This window comes from Lepus europaeus, chromosome 7 (genome assembly GCF_033115175.1).
Source record: "Lepus europaeus isolate LE1 chromosome 7, mLepTim1.pri, whole genome shotgun sequence".
Lineage (NCBI taxonomy): Eukaryota > Metazoa > Chordata > Mammalia > Lagomorpha > Leporidae > Lepus > Lepus europaeus.
Window position 1 is genome coordinate 20601122 of NC_084833.1, and position 20836 is coordinate 20621957.

The window sequence follows — 20836 nt, forward strand, 5'->3', positions numbered from 1 at the left end:
TTTTAATCTCGATGAGGTTAAGTTTAGAAATTTCTCCTTTTATGGATCATGCTTTTAGTGTTAAGTTTAAGAACAATGCCTACTCCCGGGTCCTTTTTCCCTAAAAGTTGTGCGGTTTTACGATTTACATTAAATCTGTGATTCACTTTCAGGGAATTTTTGTATAGGCTGTGAAGTTTAGTTCAAGGTTAAATTTTTGTCTATGGATGTCCGATTTCTCAGCACCATTTTTTTTTTTTCAGAAGTCTATCCTTCCCCCATGGAATCGTGTTCGCATCTTTTGTTTCTCCAAGTTTAAGAGACTGTCTCATACTTCAGGGAGTGAGTGCGGAGACAAAGCCAACAACACGTCCAAAGGCACTTGGAATTCAGAGAAGCAGGGTGGCACGTGCTTCAAAAACTGAGCAGAAAGCTAGGACACAGGCAAAAGTATGAAAGCAGTGAAAAGGATGGAAAGGTTACCTCTGGGTTGGGGGTGGGGAAGCAGAGAATGAAAAACAAAGCTTCAGGTATTTCATGTTAAAGGAAGAAAAGGAAAAAGAAACTTACATTATGAAGTTAGCAATGAGATCCCATTGTCTCTAACCAGGTCAGCAATTAATAGAAAATTACTCTTTGCTAAATGCCTAGCAGGCCAGCAAACAGAAGTCCAGGGTTCTTCCACTGAATACAGACCGTGGAACCATTTTACATAGAATAATTCCGTATAATCCTACTCACAGGAAGAGTATTTGTAAACCAACTCAACGCCCAAACATCCGGCTCGCCTAGTCAGCAGGAGGTGTGGAGCATCTGCTGGGTGCCAAGCACGTGGAAGTGAACGAGGCAGACATGATCCCTGCTGGAACGGAACGTGCTAAGTGGAGCGTTCCAGCCTCTGCTGTGGTCAGTGGCCTGGGTAGCCTCTTCCTCTCCTCTCCAGGAGCAGCGTAACACCATGTGACGCTGACCCCTGCCCAACCCCTCCCATCTTCAGCCCAACCTGAAGGCTGGCTGGAAACCTAGAAATATTACTTTTAAAGGCTGCCAACTCTTGATCTAAACCAGCCAGCGGACAGTAGCAAACAGTCTGCAAGCATGATTAATGGGAACCCTGGGCACCAGTTTTCAAGCCCTGAGAAATGAAGATGATCTGAGAGGCGAGCTGTAAATATCACGCTGACTAGCTCATCTCGCTTTCCAGCGGCGCACTGCACAGCTGTGACACGGCTGAGGTCAGAGCCGACGCTAGCCCTATAAATGTCCTTTCTCTGTGTCCTCAAAGGGGAAATCAATGCATCTAATGCGACAGCGATCCCTGCTATTGCTTCAAACTCACGATTTTGCAAGGGTTGTGCGATTTCACAATGGCACGGCTTCACACTCGGGGGCGCGACACCGAGGCTTCCTTTGGAACTACAGGCACCACTGCCTCCTGACCGAGCTGGCGGAGACAGGGCCTGGGCGCTGCTGTGGCCCCCGGGGCCCTGGTCCTGAGCCCTGACCGGCCCAGCCACACACCTCCTGCAGGCATCTCTATCACAGTCAAGGCAGAGAAACAGCCCAGCACAACAAAATAGCTCAGCTCTCCAAAGCACAGGCCAAATTCTGAAACCCTGAATGCCTGAAGCAGCCAGAGTTCCCCGGAGCCAGTCCCAGGGAGACAGCAGGCAGTTTCTGGCACAATAAGCCCGGGACATATGGATCCTTTCAGAGGTGGAGGAGCACTGCAAATACCGCCTGTCAGCAGCAGGGAGGGAGGGCGCAATTCTCTACCCTGTCGAATGCTCCGACACCTTTTGGAAAACAACCACCCCACGTCATGCGCGCTGATCCTGAGGCACCGAGATACAAAGCCAGGACAGCATGACGTGCACAGACGGGCAGGAGCCGAAGCAAGGCAAGGGGAGACTAGGGTAGGGACCCGGGGGGCCTGCTCTGGGAGGGCTCAGATGGCTCTTTCCTCACCAGCACAGTGGCACACACAGTAGGCTCCTGCGGAATACACATGGATGCCTACCTAAGCCAACCTTCATCACGTGGGACGGGAGTGTGCGGGGCGGGGGCGGGGAAGGGGCAGGATGCTGGGGTGGGGAGAGGCGCCAGCAGGGTGCACAAAAATGCTGTCCTCCTTGGGCCTGCCTTTGGTGTTTCCTTCATGGCTGTGTAAACAAATTCTGAACGTGCTGTTTTAACTTGCTCGGCGGGGAAGAAAAAAGTGGCACTCCATTCGAATTCCCAACTGGGTGCTTTGTAAAGCGGTCAGATGTTAGTACAACGTTCAGCGCACATATTCGATTTCCTTCCCTTAATATTTGCTTGACTTGTCCTCCAGCGGGGACTGGGTGCTTCAGAAGCGCTCTGAGAGGTCAGACTTCCCTGCAGCGTCTCTCAGCACCTCCGCGGCTTCTGGCCCGCGGCTCAGGATCTTCTTTCAGCGGCGCTTGGCGGTGGCAGCGGCGCACACGTGAGCTACTCCCCCTCCGGGTCCCATGAGCCTTGGGGGTGTAAATCAATGCAAGGTGGAGATAGGACCAGCCGGACAGATTACCCAGCTCTGCAGGCTGAGAACAGGGAGCCGCAAATGCTGTAGAAGATGCTCCGGGGCATAGCTCGTCTGACCATGGTCCTCCCGTGTCTCCTCTGGGGAGCTCTGACTGTCCCTTACTGGGGAGGGGGGCTGCAGGGGACTCGCAGGAATGAGCTGCTCGGCCCATTCTCCCTTCTGAAGACAATGGTCTCCGTAACAGTAACTCTTGAGACATTTAACAGACAGACAGACAGATGGCCTTCTCAAAACCATACTGATACTGTCATGGCCAGGGTCAGGAACAGTATCCAGGGGAGCTGCCAATCACTCACTCCCAAGGCTGAAAGGGAGCTTACAGCACTCAGCTTCTTCGGTGAGTGTCCAAGAAAGAGGGCTTTCAAACAGCTCAGCATGGCAAAATGGATCTGGCTACACGGGAATGCTTTGTGCAGAAGCCAGTGCAGCTCGGCCTGGGCAAAGGGCAGACACAAAGCGGGCTGGCCCTCTGAAAGCCCCAGCCCCCGCGGCACACCAGCAGCCACGCGGACGGGCTCCAGACCTGCTGCTACGGCCCACACCAGATGAGAGAAGGCAACACTGGAGTTCCCCATCTTCCCAGGCACTCCTGGCTCAGACCCTGCGAAGGCTCCAGCCCGAGTGAGCCGAGCGGTCAAGCACTGGAAATGCAAGCTGGCGCTCCATCACCTCCAGTGCTTGGACTGCCCAGCCACCACAGCCATGGGCCTGAACTTGACCTCCTCATTGAGGGGCTCCCTTTTTATCAGCCTTGCCTGTGTAAGCGTTGATTTCCTCGGGACCCTGGATGAACGCAAGCAGCGAGCTTGCTCCAGAGCCCAGGGCAGGATGAGCTGGGAAAACCTTCCCGTATAGGCGTCCTGCATTCCCAACACACCGGGGTGCACTTTCAGACTCTGGTCTTAGGGGCTTACACCTAAGGAAGGGAGCGGGCAGTCTCCCATCTGAGGGGTCCTAGCCATCACCACAGCCTGGGACACACAAGTCACAGCTTGTCTTGCATTTGTATTTTTCCCTCTGATGCAGCATCTGGGACTCCTTTATTGGCAGGAGGCTTGGGACGGACGAACAGAGGACAGAAGTCACTCTGTCTTTCCAGTTCTCTGCTAGCGTTTAAGGCGGAGTGTGTTTGAGGTCGTTTCCATCTCTCAGCCATTCTAGCGAGAAGAGAAAAAGCACTACAGCTTAGCTAGAGCCACAGCTTACAGCATCTCTCCCGGTCTCTCTGGATGCACAGGTAGACAGCTAAAGATGTCACGGATGTCTAGTTAAAGCGTGACTCAGCTCTGGACTTCTTCAGTTAGCTGAGCCCCTCATCACATGTTAAATCTCAGCCACAGGGGAACTTGTCTTCCCCTTCTCCTGGCTCCTTTCATCCACTCAAATGCTAAGTCTGTGGATTTTCTGCTACTACTGTCTAATGGGCTTTCCCTCTTCCACTGTTACCTCTAATTCATCTTGGGATCTGACAGCTTCTACAAGTCATCTTGCTACAAACCTGCATGGCATCTATCTATCTCCCTCCTTCCCTCCCTTCCTAAGATTTATATTATTTACTTGAAAGGCAGAGTTACAGAGAGAGAGATAGGGAGACTCAAAGAGAGATACCAATCTTCCATTCGCTGATTCACTCCCCAAATGGCCACAATAGCCGGGGTTGGGCCAGGCTGAAGCCAGGATCCAAGAACTTCTTCTGGGTCTCCCATGTGGGTGCAGGAGCCCAAGCACTTGGGTCATCCTCCGCCACTTTCCCAAGCACATTTGCAGGGAGCTGGATCGGAAGTGGAGCAGCCGGGACTCCAACCGGCACTGATATAGAATGCGGGCACTGCAGGCGGCAGCCTTACCCACTACGCCACAGCGCCGGCCCCTGCTGGGCATCTTTACTGCCTATCAGTTGAAACTTGCAGGCAGCCTCTGAGCCTGGGAGCCAGCTCACCCTCTTGCCTAACCAACCACATTTCCACTGTTAACTGAAGCAAAGCCCTCGTTCAAGTTCCCCTGCCCTGCTTGATTCCCGTGCTACTGCAGACACGAAGCTCACTCTCACCAGTAGCCCTGCTTCTTGGCACCTCCGACATCAGAAGACCTACTCCCAGGACAGCCTGGTCCTGGGAGTGGTCCTTATGAAATAAAAAAAAGGGGCATCTCATGCTATTCGGCTGCCTTCTCATGGTTCCTTGTGATTATACACCTGCCATTACCTTGGGGAGTTAAGAAAATAATACAAATAAATTCTCACCATCTATTAGCACTCAGGAGGTCTGCCCAGCCACTCCCACCTACGGTTACCCAGGTGGTACAAGAAGAGCTCCAGCAGTCTGTGTGCCTAACAGCACACAGCTGCTCTGGGTGAATTCCCACTCCCACAGGAACTATCAACGTTATCATAGGTACTACTGGCCAAGAGCGTTTCACATCTCTCGGGTGGAAAGTGTTCAACACTTAAGTGCTACTAATAATTTTTATGGTTGGAAATGTGGATCAAAGTATGAAAGGAAAAATAAATCCACAGGTCCATATATCCAGCCAACTCTCCACGGCTCATTTTCTGCCATATGTTTTAAACTGTCTCTCTCGAGGGTGGTGGAGAGGAGGGGAAAAAGTGGCCTTTTTATTTCCCAATTCTTTAGGTCCTAAGTAAAGCGCACAAACTTGGGGGAAAAAAAAATCAAACATTGCAGTAACATTACACACTGCTACCGTTCCCCCAGGAGCCCCTCGCAAATGAGAATCAAGAACTCAATAGATACTTCCCCAGTAAAATACATAAACAGATAAATAAATTATCCCGTGCCGAAAAGAATGTCCACATCTGGTAGCTCACTAGCACTTGTCAGACAAGTCAGAAACGTGCAGGGCCAGAGAGGAGCGCTCCCAGCTCCCGATTCAGGGCTGCAGAGAGGGGGCGGCCGTCCCCAGGGAATGTGACCCCTGTGTTTTCTTCCAATTAAATAAATAATGGTGCACAGTAGTGGGGCCAAATGTCCACGTGCTCAAGTCACAGGCCCAGGAGGAGAAAAACCCTTTGGCCTCACATTCATACGTGCTATGGTGGGCGCTTCAGGGTTACAGTCACTGGACACTGACTCCGCCAATTCTTCAGCAATAGAACGTGGGGCGTCAGGACCATCTCTAAGGCCCGCCCTGTTCCGGTCCTGTGCCATGAGAGGGTCAAGGGCATGCAGGGATCTGTCTCAGCCACTCAGTGGTGGGCCACAGGGAGAGACGACAGCCCTGCCTGTGAGCCCCGGTGTGCGGTACCAGCGTCAGCTAAGTGTGCCATGCTTTCACAAAGGCTGGATAAGGCCTGTGGGGGCCCTGGGGACTTCCACCTGGGCAGGGATCCGCCAGCTCTCTGTCCACTTCCAAGCAGTGCCTCCAGCATCATTGCCCTGACATGGCGTAGCTCTCACGTTAGGCCCAGACTTGTCTTCCAGAGCCGAGGAAGTGTGTGTGAGCTGGCTGTCACTCTGCTCCTGGCCTCTTACACACACTGTCATCTGACGTTATTAAATCGGTCTGCGAATCTCTTCTTTCAACCCTTTCCCACAACATGGCCTTGGAGTGCCCTCCCGTGTGTGGAAGTCACGTAGCGAACGCTGAGGCATGAGTCTACACCACCAGAATCATGAACAGCACTGGCCCTGGTTCACCATATTCCACACTGGTTTTTTCCACTTATGTAAGTTCTGTAGTCTCCTGTCAACTTCTAATATGCAGCTGGTACGGACTCTAAGTACCCAGGACGCCCACACTCACAGTCTCCAAACACCTGGGAGGCCCCCACTCTCCATCTGAATTTCACGGGATGCTCACGTTCACAATCGTTACACGTTTCAAGGGAGAGTGAAGGCAGTTGATGCTTTTTGTGTGCAGAAGTTTCCATGGGATTTCTGCCCATGGACTCACACCTTACAGGCTTGCCCTGGGAGTCGTGACACCAGCAGGGGTTTCCGGAAGTTGTCTGGTCCATTCTGTCTCCAGGCAGGACTAGTAAAACCACGCTAGATGCCAGACTGCTGGCTTCCCTTTGATGAAAAATTCCCAAATGGGGAGACTCTCCTGTCTCTCCTGATTTCTCTAAAAATTCTTTGGAGCTATCATAAAAAGGTTTCTTTCATCACTGCCCTTTGATTTCTCACATAATAAACACGTGTTCAAACATTTTTAAAATTTAAACTAGGATAACCCTTTTAACCGTTGTAGAAATGATAATGGCCATGCGGGATAAAAGAAGAAATGGAGATGCTTTTCTCAGAGGAAAAGCAAGCAGGGGAATGTCTGGATTATCTAAAAACTGGAAGCGCCAGAGTGGATTTCTAGCCGAATGGAGAAGCCCACACCCCACGCTGGGTTGCCTCAGTTTGTCTCAGCTCCTGACGCCAGCTTCCTCCTCCTGCAGACCCTGGAGGCAGCAGTGATAGCTCAAGCAGTTGGGTTCCCCACCCACGTGGGAGACTTGCACTGAGTTTGAGGGCTGCGCTTCGCCCCAGCCTTTGCAGGCATGTGGTGAACGAGCCAGCGGATGGAGGGCTCGCTCGCTCGCTCTCTTTGCTTCTCAAATAGGAAAAACTCAAAGCACCAAGGAAACTAAGCTCACCTAACTGATCTAGTAACAGCATTAAATCCACAACTGTAGAATGTGTCCTCTTTTTAGGTATATATAGAACTTTACCAAAATACACCTTCCACTGGGCCATGAGACTCAAGCAGTTCAAAAGAGTAAGCTCATACAGCATATATTTTCTGAACACTGCAGAATAAAGCCAGAAATCAAAAAGAAAAAGGTGGATTCACTTGATAAAAGTAAGTGATGTACTTTTATATAATTATGGGTCAAGGAAGATTATGCAACAGAAATTAGAAAATATTCTGAATGTAAGGATAATAGAAATATGACATTAAAGCTCAGGAATGAGCAGTAATTAAAGTGAAATTTATAGCTTTAAATGCATGTTAGAAAAATAGGTACTAGAGTCAATGATCTAGGCTATCAAGTCAAAAGGCCAGAAAAAAAAAATAGCAACTGAATTCATTAAAGTCAAGGAGGAAATTAGCCACGGACAGAGCAGTATTAGTTAGATGTAAAACAAATATGCAAGAAGAAAGCCACGAAAATGGAAAGTTGTTTCTTAGAGGAGTCTGTGTCCTTGATAAACACAACTTAACAAAACTGACACAAGAAGAGATGGAAAGGCTGAATAAAGGCAGAGGCATTAAAGAAACAGAGCAGGCAGTCGGTAAGCAAGGGAGCTGGCTGAGGACAGAGGGGACAAGGGACTGGTGGGAGGGGAAGCTGCATGGTAGCAGGAATGTGGCAGCTCCTGTTTTCTTCTTTACATATATTTGCATACACAATTTATTTTCCTCTTCTCTCCCAATTACTGTTTTTAAAAGATTTATTTATTTGAAAGTCAGCATTACAGAGGGAGAAAGAGAGACAGGGACAGAGAATTCTGTCCACTGGTTCACTCCCCAAATGGCTGCTACAGAAGCCAGGACCCGGGGGTTTCTTCTGGGTCTCCCATGTGAGTGGCAGGGACCCAAGCACTTGAGCCATCCTCCACTGCTTTCTCAGGCCCATCAGCAGGGAGCAGGATTGGAAGGGGAGCAGCTGGAGCTCATATGGGATGCCAGTGTCACAAGGGGCGGCAGTGCAACCTGCTGTGCAACAACCCTGGCCTCCAATTCCTATGTGAAATTCTAAGTGTTGCTGTAACCTATTCTTACAGTTACTCTTGGCTGTCTGTGGTTTCATCAGCTTCTTGAGTCTATTAGATTATGTCTTTTGTCAAATTCTGGACATTTACAGCTCTTGCTTCTTCGAATATTTTATCACCAAGCATTCTTTTTCTGAAACTCGAATACCACAACTATTAAATGTTTTGTGATGGTCTCACCAGGCTCCTGAGGCTCTTTTCATTTTTTCCAATCTATTTTCTTTTGTTGTTCATTTTGAGTAATTCCTACTAATTTATCCTCAAGTTCACCAATTCTTTCCCACAATCTCCATTCTCCTCCTAAGCCCACCCAGAGAGTTCTCAATTTTGGGTATTATAATAATTTTTAGTTCTGAAGTTTCCACTCTGTTTCTTTGCCGAGACTTTGCATTTTTTCAACTATTTCAACATAATTGCGTCTAAGACCATCTTTGGGTGCTAGCGGTTTCAAAATCCTTCTCAGCAAACTCCAGCATCTGTGACATCGTGGTGCTGGCACTTGTTAATTATCTTTTCTCATTTAAAGTTGCACCTCTCCTGGTTCCCAGCGTGAGCAATTTTGGAGCATTTTTAGAACTGCTAGGGGACGCTGGTTCCTATTTTAGCAAGCAGCTCAGACCCAGAACACATGGCCTGGCTGCGGACTGAATGTCAGTTTCGTTTTCCAAGCCTTTACAGTCTTACTCTGGTCTGCATGGAGGCAAATGTGAGACCTGCGCATTGCCCCCACCCGTTACTGCTCAAGGCTTCCGCTGCTGATTTGGGTCAGTTCCAAGCCTGGGCTGCTCTGGGAGGGCGGGGGAGGGGGCCAGGACCTCCCACAGATTCCAGGGATCCTTTCCCAGCTCTCTGCTTTCCACCACCCTCCCTCCACTCTCCAGGTGGGAAGGAAGAGGAGCTGCCTCTGTCGCCTGTGCTTGGTGCAGGCTGGGGATGGCTGATGGGACGCTAACCCAGGGCCTCCTTGCTGATGTCCACTTTGGGCAGGGCAGGGATGGCTCCAGCCTGTGGTGTCACTGGGCAGCCTGGGAAGTCGGAGGAGCGTGTCTCTGACCTGCCTCCTGGTAGTGCATCAAGAGGGTGGTCGACAGGACTGGGCCGACCAGGGCGTGCGGTCAGCATCTCTTTAGCAGGGTATGGTTTCTGCCAGCAGGGGAGCAGCTACAGTCAAGAAGGTCCCTCCCCAGCTGGAGAAAGTGGGGTTTTCTTCTTTTGCCTATTAAGGCTAAAGTCTTCTCCAGCACTGCAGCTGGGATATACAAGGAGGGGAAAAAAAAGGAAAATGAGAACTCAAAGAAAAATAACACTAAGGGACTTCATCACGGGGTCTCCCTCCAGTTCTGAGGTCCCCAGTCTGTCGTCTTTTTCTACCCTTCAGAATCATCAGCAGCATCTTCTAAGTTCTTTCCTTCCTTCTTCCTTTCCTTCCCTTCCTCTTTTCTAAAGATTTATTTATTTATGTGAAAGGCAGAGCGGCAGAGAGAGAGGAGATGGAGGGAGTGATCTTCCATCCACTGGCTCACTCTTCAAATGGCTGCAACAGCCAGGGCCGGGCTAGGCTGAAGCCAGGAGCCTCATCTGGGTCTCCCATGTGGGTGGCAGGAGCAGCATCCGCTGCCTCCCCTGGCGTGAGAGCAAAAGCTCAATCAAGAGTCAGAAGCAGAACAAGGACCTGAACAGGCACTCTGACATGGAAGGCAGGCATCCAAGCAGTGGCTAGCTATAGTTAGCACGAACAGGGTGGAATGTGCTTACTCAATCTTATCCAGAATGGGAATTTAAGTTACAGAAATATTCAAGAAGAATTGTGGCTAAATTAAAGTCGGAGTTCCAGTTGTCTAGAGGTTGCTACTATGAGCATGGAGACCTTTCTGGGGAGAGAATGAAGGATCTGTGTGTGCATACAGGATAGCAGTAGCTTCGCAGCCACAGACACAGTAGACAGCAGCGCTAGGATCCCCCTCCGTGTCCCAGCTCGAACCCCGATGCTGGGGCCGAGACTATGAAGTACTTTCCACCTTTGCCGGTGGCTTCCTGCTGGGCTCTGTCAAGAGGGGGGCCTAGGAGGAGACTGGAGACCAGGAAGTGGAGGGGTATTACTCCCTTTGCCAGCCTGGGTGGTGTCTAACCCCAGCTGCAGCAGGCGATCAGCCTCAGAGCGATGGCCAATCAGTGGCTCCCCCTTCAGCCCTCTAAAGCCCACCAGTGGGGGACCCTCCTGCAAGCTGCTAGGTTCTAAGCACCCCTACCCCCTACCTACCCAGCTTTCCTTTGCTCCTCCCCTCTTAGGGGTGGCGGGTGGTTCCAGGAGTTATTTACTATCTCCTTGTGCATAGAAAAACAAAAGCCTTCCCCTTTCGCGTTTTCCACTCTCTGATCCTTGTGCATTACAGAATTTCCCATCTTAAAATTCATCCTCTTGGAAATACTGAAGAGGATTCCATTTTCCTGATACAGATTCTTACTTAAATTTGCAAAGAAAAGCCTAGTTGCTTTTCTTCACCAAGAGAAATTTTAACAAATGGGTTTAAATGGCGTAGAGGCAAACATCAAGAATGACTAAGTGATGTCCTTCTGGGAGGGATGACGTGTGCAAGCGGCACTAACAGGGGTCACTGCCCATGGGTGCCACCTCATCCACCTGAGGCCTGGGTGGGCCTTATCCACGTGCGAGCAAGCTGACCATCTCCAAGTTTCTTTCCAACTTGAAACTATCAGTTTTTCTTCAAGAAATCACCAGTAAAACCACCTGGGCCTGGAGTTTTCTATGTGGGAAGACTTATAATATTATAATTTCTTTAATAGAGTATTTCCCTCATATTTGTTCAATTTTGTGTAAATCACAATTTTCTTCCATTTCATATAAATTTTCATCATATTCTCTTCACATGTTTTTAAGACCTGCCTGCAAGACAACCCTTCCAGAATTTCTTTTCATTCCTGATAACCTCTCTCTCTCTCCCCCCTCTCTCTCTCACACACAGACACATACCTAGCAATTATCAAGTTTGTTGATCTTTACAAAAGGCCAACTTTTAGATATGCTGTTTGTCTGTTTTGCAACTTCACTGATTTTAGCACTTGCCTTTCTCTATTTCCTTCCTTTTACTTGCTTTAATTTGCTCTTCATTTTCTAGTTTTCTAAAATGCAATGAACATTTTGGCCATTGTTTTTAGACCATTCTTTTTCTTTCTTTTTTTTTTTTTTTTTTTTTTTTGACAGGCAGAGTGGAGAGTGAGAGAGAGAGACAGAGAGAAAGGTCTTCCTTTGCCGTTGGTTCACCCTCCAATGGCTGCTGCAGCCAGCGCACCGCGCTGATCCGAAGGCAGGAGCCAGGTGCTTCTCCTGGTCTCCCATGGGGTGCAGGGCCCAAGGACTTGGGCCATCCTCCACTGCACTCCCAGGCCACAGCAGAGAGCTGCACAGGAAGAGGAGCAACTGGGACAGAATCCGGCGCGCCGACCGGGACTAGAACCCGGTGTGCTGGCACCGCAAGCCGGAGGATTAGCCTGTTGAGCCGCGGCGCCGGCTAGACCATTCTTTTTCTAACAGGAACATTTGATGCTACAGATCCCCCCTTAAGCACCGCCGGAGTTGTCTCCCACCAACATTTTCAGTGTTGGAATACAGTTTACTTACAATCACAATCATTAATCTCAGGTGTGCGAGTGCATGAGCTGTGACAAGTGCAGACAGTTATATGAGGGGTCTTCAAAAAGCTCACGAAAAGTGAGTATTAGTGGAAAACTGCACAGATCTCAAAGATTTTCTACACCAAAGTCAACTGTTCTTTTAATTCCATTTGTCTACGACTGCCTGAAGCACTCATACAAGCTGGAATGTGTCCATCCCCTGAAAGGCTCCTTCTTGCCGATGTGCTGTCAATGCCATCCCCCTGGCCCTGGCAATGTGGCTTTTTCTACTCTAGACTTCACATTCTTGGAATCCTGTAGTGAGGAGTCTTCTGCACCTTTGTTCCCTTAGCACAACACTTCTGGGACTTGCACAGGCTGCTGTGTGCATTCCTAGTTTCGTTTATTGCTGGACGGTTCTCTGGGGCAGAGGTTCACTCTGGTCACCCATTTACCAGTGCTGCTCTTAGGTCAGGGATCTTAGGAGTAAGGTGTTGCACACTTGAGTGCAAGTCTTTGTGCAGACATACACATTCATTTCTTTTGGAAGCTGCCTCATAGAAGTGTATACTGAACTTTAAGTACACTTGCCAAACTGTTTGCCAAATAGGTGGCACCAGTCTACGTTTCCAACAGTGAGGCTCCAGGGCTTCACCAGTGCTCAGTGTGGTCACACTCGCTCATTTCAGTTAGTCGCTCTAGAGGATATACGGTGGTAGCCCACTGTGCTTTTATTTTAAGATTGTTCCAGCGATCATGATGTCCAGATTTTTTTCATGTTCTTTTGCATCTCTCTATTTTTTAAATGCTTCATGCAATGACTTTTACTCAGCATATTCCTTCTCCTTCTATTCAATCCTTTCTTTTTTCAGCTTTCAAAAGTTTTATTTTTACTGACAATTAATAACGGTAGGGGCCGATTCTGTGGCATAGCGGATTGAAGCCATGGCCTGCAGTGCGGGCATCCCATTTGGGCATGGGTTTGAGTCCCAGTTGCTCCACTTCTGATTCGGCTCCCTGCTATTGTGCCTGGGAAAGCAATGGAAGACAGCCTAAGTCCTTGGCCTCTGTACCCACATGGGAGACTCCAAGGAATCTCCTGGCTCCTGGATTTGGCCTGGCCCAACACTGGCTATAGAAGCCATCTGGGGAGTGAAGCAGCAGATACAAGATTCTCTTTCTCGTTCTGTCTGTAACTCTGCGTTTCAAATAAATAAATCTTAAAAAAAAATTAACTGCGTATTTGTGATGCTTTGACCCAAATACACATTGCAGAAGAGCAAATCAGGCTAATCGATATACCTATTACCTGTCATACTTACTTCTCTGTGGTCAGAACAGATAAATTTAATTATATACATTGTAATTGCCTACAGTCACCTTGGTGTGTCACAGATCACCTGAACTTATGCCTCCTATCCAACTAAAACGTTTTATCTCTGGCCAACCTCTCTCCTTTTCCCATCCTGGCCCCCAGTCTCTGACAACCTCCATTTCATTACCTGTTTCTATGGGGCTGAAACTTTTAGAGTCCCTGTGTGAGGGAGCTCATGCAGTATTTGTCATTCTGTGCCTGGCTTATTTCATTTAAGATTCATGTATGGTTTCAAGTGACATAACTGTTCTTTTTATTTACTTATCTATTAAAGATTTTATTTATTTATTTGACAGGTAGAGTTACAGAAAGTGAGAGAGATGGAGAGAGAGGTCTTCCTTCCGTTGGTTCACTCCCCAAATGGCTGCAACAGCTGGAGCTGCACCAATCCAAAGCCAGGAGCCAGGTGCTTCCTCCCGGTCTCCCATGTGGGTGCAAGTGCCCAAGGATTTGGGCCATCTTCCACTGCTTTTCCAGGCCACAGCAGAGAGCTGGATTGGAAGAGGAGCAGCTGGGACTAGAACTGGCGCCAATATGGGATGCTGGCGCCACAGGTGGAGGATTAACCTACTACACCACGGCGCCAGCCCCAGAATTGTTCTTTTTAAAGGCTCAACAGTATTCCATTGTGTATGTAGCACATTTTCTTCATCCATTCATGCTGGTGGACACTTAGGTTGATTACATGTCTTGGCTATTGTGAATAATGCTGCACTAAACACGGGAGTGCAGTCACCTCTTCAAAATACTCCTTTCAGTTCTCTTGGGTATGTACCCAGAAATGCTGGGCCTTATGGTAATTCTGCTTTTAGAATTCTGTTTTCCAAGATGGCTGTGTTAATTCATACATCCCCAAGTGTAACAGGTTCCTTTTTCTCCGCATCCTCACCAATGCTTGTATTTTATCTCTTTGGTAACAACCATCCTAATAGGTGGGAGGCAATCGTTCATTCTGGCTTTAATTTGCATTCTTCTAATGAGTGATATTGAACATTTTAAGATTTATTTATTTGAAAGGCAGAGTGACAGAGAGAGGGAGGGAGGTGACAGAGAAAGAGAGAGAGAGAGAGAGAGAGAGAGAGAGAGAGAGATCTTCTACCTGCTAATTTATTCCTGGCTGGGCCAGGCCAAAGCCAGGAGCCTGGAACTCCATCTGGGTCTCCTTTGTGGGTGGCAGGGATGCAAATATTTGGACCATCCTCCACTGCTTTCCTGATGCATTAGCAGGGAGCTGGATCAGAAGCAGAGCAGCTGGGGCTCAAACTATCACTCCAATAAGGATGTCAGTGTCGTAAGTGATGGCTTAACCCACTGGGCCACAATGCTGGCCCCAGTGTATCTGTTAGCCACCTGAATGTCTTCTTTTGTGAGATGTCTACTCAGGTCCTTTGCCTGTCTTTAATTGGGCTATTTTCTTTTATTGTGTAGAGTATTAGTCCCTTTCTGTTGCTATAACTGGGGTAACTTCCTAAAGAAAAGAGGTTTGTGCTGCCAAGGTGAGGCATTGATGGTACTCTGCTCTGGTGAGGACCCTTCGGTGGTCATCATCACAATGGCAAGAGTACACGTGGAAGGAAAAGGCCACATCTCGAAACAGGAAGCCGAAAAACGATTCAGGACTTGGCTCACTCTTGTAACCACTCTCCCAAGAGCTCAGGGGTCCTGTGACAGCTCCCCCAATGGTCTGAAGACCTCCCACCAGGCCCCACCTCTTCCCACACTGACACACCCAGGATCAAGTTCCCAACACACCAAGAGTTGGGGTTCACATTCAAACCACATCCAAACCACAGCAAGTAGTTCAGATACAAGTTGGGTATGAGCTCATCTCCCGATGTAAGATTTTGCAAATATTTTCTCTCCATCTGTGGGCCGTCTTTCCACTCTGGTGTTTCACTGACTGTGTTTGATACAATCCTAACTGGCCTATTTTTGCTTTTGTTGCTCTACATCTTCCTTCGTGAAGTAGCTGCTAAAACATTTTGGCCATTTTTTATTGGCTTATTTTTTCATCACTGAGTTATGACATTTCTTTATATATTCTGCATACCAGATGCTAGGGTTTGAACATGATTGGGCTCCTGAACACATGCAAGTCATAAGTCAATAGTACTAAGAGCATGGCAAATATGGAGAAATATGGTGTTTAGGAGGTGAGCCTAGTGTGAGGTCCTCAGGTCACGGGGACATGTGATCATAAGGTGGTATAGTTAGAGGGTTGGTTATAAAAGCCAAGTTGGGCTCAGCCTCTCCTGCTTCCTGACTCACATGTGACCCCTGCCTCCACATGCGCTCCATCACTGCAATCTGCCACCTTCATCAGATGCCAAGTCAATGGGAGCACTTCATCTTGGCTTTGAACCTCATTACTCACAAGTAGCTTATCTCAGGCATTTTGCTGTAGTAACAAAGAGCTGACTGATACGTAAGATTTTATCACACACATGTTTTGAGAATACTTTTCCCAGTTATGGCTTGTTTTTTCATTTTCTTAGAAGTGTCTTTTTTCCCAGTGTTGCTAATTTTGATGAAGACCAACTGATCCATTTTTTTTCTTTTATAAGTCATACAATTTGAGACCTAATTAAGAAATACTGTCTAGCCCAAGGACATAAAGGTTTTCTTCAAGAAGTTTTATACTTTTAGTTCTTACATTCAGGACTAGGATCCATTTGGAGTTAAATTTTCTATACATTATGGGGTAGGGTCATATATATAATAGATAATATATATATTTAACAGATGGCTATCAGTTTGTTCCAGCACTGTTCAGTGAAAACATTGTTTGTTTTGTCCACATGGAACTGACTGGGCTGCCTCCTTGGTTGAAAATTAACTAACCACACAAAAGAGTGTTAGAGAGTTCCTGGTTAGGGGGAGTGTTTGGTGCAGCAGCTGAACACTACTTGGGATGCTTGCATCCCTTGTCAGATGCCTGGGTTCAGGTCCAAGCTGTGCTATCCATTCCAGGTTTCTGCAAATGCAGGTCCTAGGAGGCCGTAGATCATGGTTTAAGTATTTTGGTCTCTGCCACCCACAAGGGAGACCTGGAATGAATTCCTGGCTCCCAGCCTCAGCCGAGCCATTACAGATACTCCCCAGTGCTCCTGCTTTATTTATTTATTTTTTTTTAAAAGATTTATTTATTTATTTGAAAGTCAGAGGCAGAGAGAGAGAGGGGGGGAGGTCTTCCATGCTTTGGTTTACTCCCCAGCTGGCCACAAGAGCTGGAGCTGTGCTGATCTGAAGCCAGGAGCCAGGGGCTTCTTCCGGGTCTCCCACATGGGTGCAGGGGCCCAAGACATGGGACATTTTCCACTGCTTTCTCAGGCCAAAGCAGAGAGCTGGATTGGAAGTGGAGCAGCTGGGACTCGAACCGGCAGGCATATAGGATGCTGACACTGCAGGCAGCGGCTTTACTCGCTATGCCACAGCGCCAGCCCCCTGCCTTACCTTTTAATTCCATTTTCTATTAACTTTTTAAAGTTCCCTCGTCCAGATGTGGCCTACTTATGGACCTTTTTTTCTGTATCCTTGACCTATGTGCTTAAATTTACCCAAATACCACATATCCTGATTAGGGTAGCTTTACAGGAAGACTTTAGATGGTGTAAATTCTGTAACTTTGTTCTTTTTCAAAATTGCTTTGGATTTTTTTTTCAGATCTGTTGTATTCCTATTACAAATTTAGAACTAGCTTGTCAGTCCCAACAACAAAAAAGTCTTCTGATTTGCAACTGTGATTGCTTTGAGTCTACAGAACAATCAGGAGAGAATTCACATGTTAACCATGGTAAGTCCATAGGCATAGCATGTCTTTCCAAGTTTGATGTTGTACTTCTATTTCCCTCAGCAATGTGTAGGTTCCACTGAACATAATGTAACATTTTGTTAAAAATTTTCAAGTATTTCATTTTTATGCTACTGCAAAAATATTTCCTTTATGTTTTTTTGAAATATAGCTGATAAACAATAAAACGGACCCTATTTAAAGTGTGTAAGTTTGATGTACTTTGACATCTGGGTACATCAGTAAAGCCATCACCTCAAGTAAGATGATAAATGTATCCATTTCCCCTAAAGCCTTTCCGAGCCCCCCTGTTATTCTTCCTGGCTGCCCTTCGTAGTCCGACCCTTTGCACCTCTTCTCCGGGCAACCACTGGCCCTTCCATCACTGTGGGGGTAAAATGTCCTATGTACATGGAATCACAAAGCGTGTTCTTTTTCATCTTGCTTCATTAACTTAGCATAGTGAGTTTGAGAAACATCCACAGTCCTGCATGGACCAATAGCTCATTTTCATTCATCGCGCTGTTGTGTTCTACAGCTGCATGGATATACCACAATTGTTCATTCATGGGCGTGTTGATAGACATCGTTTTTCCTCCAGTTTTTGGCCATTAAAACAAAAGCTGTTAAAAATATCAGCGTGTAAGTGTTTGTGTAGCCGTTATGTTTTTATTTCTCTAGGGCAGATGCCCATAGGAAGAATGGCTGGCTCAAATGGTAGATACCTGTTTAATATTTTAAACTCCAAACCTTTCAAAATGGTTGTGCCCAGATTGCCTATCACGGCAAAGCAGAAGGGCATGCAGGCCACCATGATCTGTTTCACATCTTTCCTGTGCATGTCCACGATGGAGATTATTCACTCATCAAATATTACTCAGTAACTGTTGAATGTAATGAACTGGGTGAGGCTCAGTTACCAACAAATAAGACAGCTATGGTTTCTGCCCTACGCTGATCACATTCTATAAGAAAGAGAAGATACTAAATAACATAACTCATAATCAATGATTTGACTGCAAAGAGGTACAGAATGCTCTGACTCTAACCTAGATGGAACTTTCAGAAACTTCTTTGATATGGCAACAATTGAGCTGAGTGTCAAAGGATGACAGGAGTGAACAACACAGATATAATCCCAACAGACTATGATAAAAGCCACAAAGAAGCAGATCTAGGTTCCAACATAACTCCCCTGAAATGTATATTTTTATTAACTAATTAATTCATTTGTTCAATCAGTGTAAGTCTGCTCCCAATTCCTGTATAAAAAGTAAACCTAGGCATTGGCACAGAAACAGGATTTCAGGTGGCTGGCGCTGTGGCACAGTGGGCTATAGCCCAGGCCTGCAGCACCAGCATCCCATATGGGCAGTGGTTTGAGTTGTGGCTGTTCCACTTCTGATCCAGCTTCCTGCTAATGCACCAGGAAAAGCAGTGGAGGATGCTCCATGTTCTTGGACCCCTGCACCCACGTGGGAGACCCGGAAGAAGCTCCTGGCTCCTGGCATCGGATAGACTCAGCTCTGGTCATGATGGCCATTTGGGGAGTGAACCAGCAGAAGAAAGATCTCTCTCTCTCTCTGTGTGTCTCTACCTCTCTCTGTAACTCTGTCTTTCAAATAAATAAAATAAATGTATTTTTTTAAAAATAAGCAGGAATTCAGGGAACCATCATCTTCTGCTCTTCTGGATTAACAACAAACTAAGTACCCTCTTCAGGAGAGAAAAGTCCCTCCTAAATAGCAAAAGCAGCAGTCTCTTTCACATGTCATAACAGAATTGTGAATGGAATAATTAAGATACTGGTAATGTGAGGCCAGCACTGTGGCATAGTGGGTAAAGCCGCCACCTGCAGTGCCAGCATCCCATCTGGGCAGCAATTCGAGACCCAGCAGCTCCACTTCCGAACCAGCTCTCTGCTGTGGCCTGGGAAAGCAGTGGAAGATGGCCCAAGTCCTTGGGGCCCTGCACTCACATGGGAGACCAGGAAGAAGCTCCTGGCTCCTGGTTTTGGATCAGCACAGCTGCAGCCATTGCAGTTATCTGGGGAGTGAACCAGCAGATGGAAGACCTCTCTCTCTCTCTCTGCTTCTCCTTCTCTCACTGTGTAACTCTGACTTTCAAATAAATAAATAAATCTTAAAAAAAAAAAAAGATACTAGTAATGCCAAAAATAACTTTACAAAGACCGTAAAGCACCAATGGCAGCCCTGAGAGAATTTAGTTACAGGCACACAATACAAGGATGGCTCCAAGTGCTACTTGGGAGGCTTGGAGGTCTCTGACTACGGCATCCAGTGGCAGATCTCGGGGAGAACAGCACAGTGGCAGAGAAACTTGGATTTAAGTCTCAACTCTTCCCCTGATGGGCTCTGTGATGTTAGGCAAACTATCTAACCTCGCGGCTTTTCAGTATAGCGTGAGGAAAAACAAGTCACGCCTGGTGGTTGTGGGGCCAGATCTCTGATAGGAACGTAGTAGCTGTTCACCGGCGGTGGCTGTCAAAGCTGTTCCTCCCACCGATTCATGAGACTTCGGCTCCCGATCTCGCTCCCCTGAGGTGCATTCCTTTTCTAGAAGTAACGTGGAACCTCACACAGGCAGCCACTGGGAAGAGGAGGTCAGTCCAGCTCCGGCTCTCCACAAACTCTTGTTGGGGACAAACTCGAGTTTGAAAGAGAACCCAGGTTTCAATATGCAGGAGACCTCAACCTCGCTATTGTCACAAACGCTAACACACAGTAGCGCCTGAAGTCATTCTATGCCATGAAGAGGAAAAACCATGACAGAAAAGGAACTAGTTTTCTCACGACGACTTAGCTAGAGAAGCAAGTAGGCTATTTACCTCCCCAAAACACTGGCAGTGACAGCTTATTAAATGTCATCCACAACCCTAGACGTGACGTGCAACTCAGCTCTCATGAATGGGCCCCAGAGAGATGAATGGAGGCTTCATTAGCTATTCTCATGGCTTTCCCTGGCCAGCAGCTACATCAACCCAAGTCTCACCCAAGAGTCTACCATGTGACAACTTCCTCGACACTCAGACAGAGCTGTGTGAAAAACACTGCGGACACTTGAGCGCCTAACTTTTGCTGGTGATTGTGGTGATGGTGTTGGTGTGATTGGTTCTTCCCCTTCAAAGCCACCTCAATTTAAGAGTCTGAATGCGTGACAGATACAGTTTCATTTAATACAATTTCACGATTTCTTAGAAATTCCAAAGGCAACACATTCTGAGTGACGTCAGTAAAATGGTCACCTCCCTTCCCAAGGCAGGGTAGCCCGAGGAGGGTGGTTTCTCCGGTCCGCTCGGCGCCGGCGGTGGCTGACTGTGGCTCTCACACTCGCTGGCCTTCAGTCTGATCCCGCCGTTCCACCCTGCCGCTGCGGGCCCCTGCCTGTCGCCATCCTGCATCTCGTGGACATCCTGCCTGACAGGCCTCATCAATTCCTATTGCTTTTCACCAGGCCCGGGCTCTGGCACTTTCCCCTGGGGAGACCTTTCCTGGTCTCCATACTTAACCCCTGAACCCAGCCTAATCCATCAGCCACAGTGAAGGACCGGTGATGGGGACTGTTTCTCCCTGAAGACAGGCAGCCGGCCCCTCCGCTTCGAACTCCAAGGGCCAGGAGGAGAGCCATCAGCACGGCCTGCTTTCTGTTTGTCAGTGTCGCCGGCCTCGGCGCTGACTGATGTTTTTATTGTTGCGCTGCCCCAGCTGCTCACGGCAGGGGAAGTGCTATCCGAGGAGACATCGATTAAG

At 47.8% G+C, this 20836-nt stretch overlaps 1 protein-coding gene across 2 annotated transcripts in view; it reads right to left on the reverse strand.

Moving 5' to 3' along the window:
• EXT2 (exostosin glycosyltransferase 2) overlaps nt 1-20836 on the reverse strand; it is a 159258-nt gene that overhangs the window by 21345 nt on the left and 117077 nt on the right. The gene's annotated exons all lie outside the window — the stretch shown is intronic.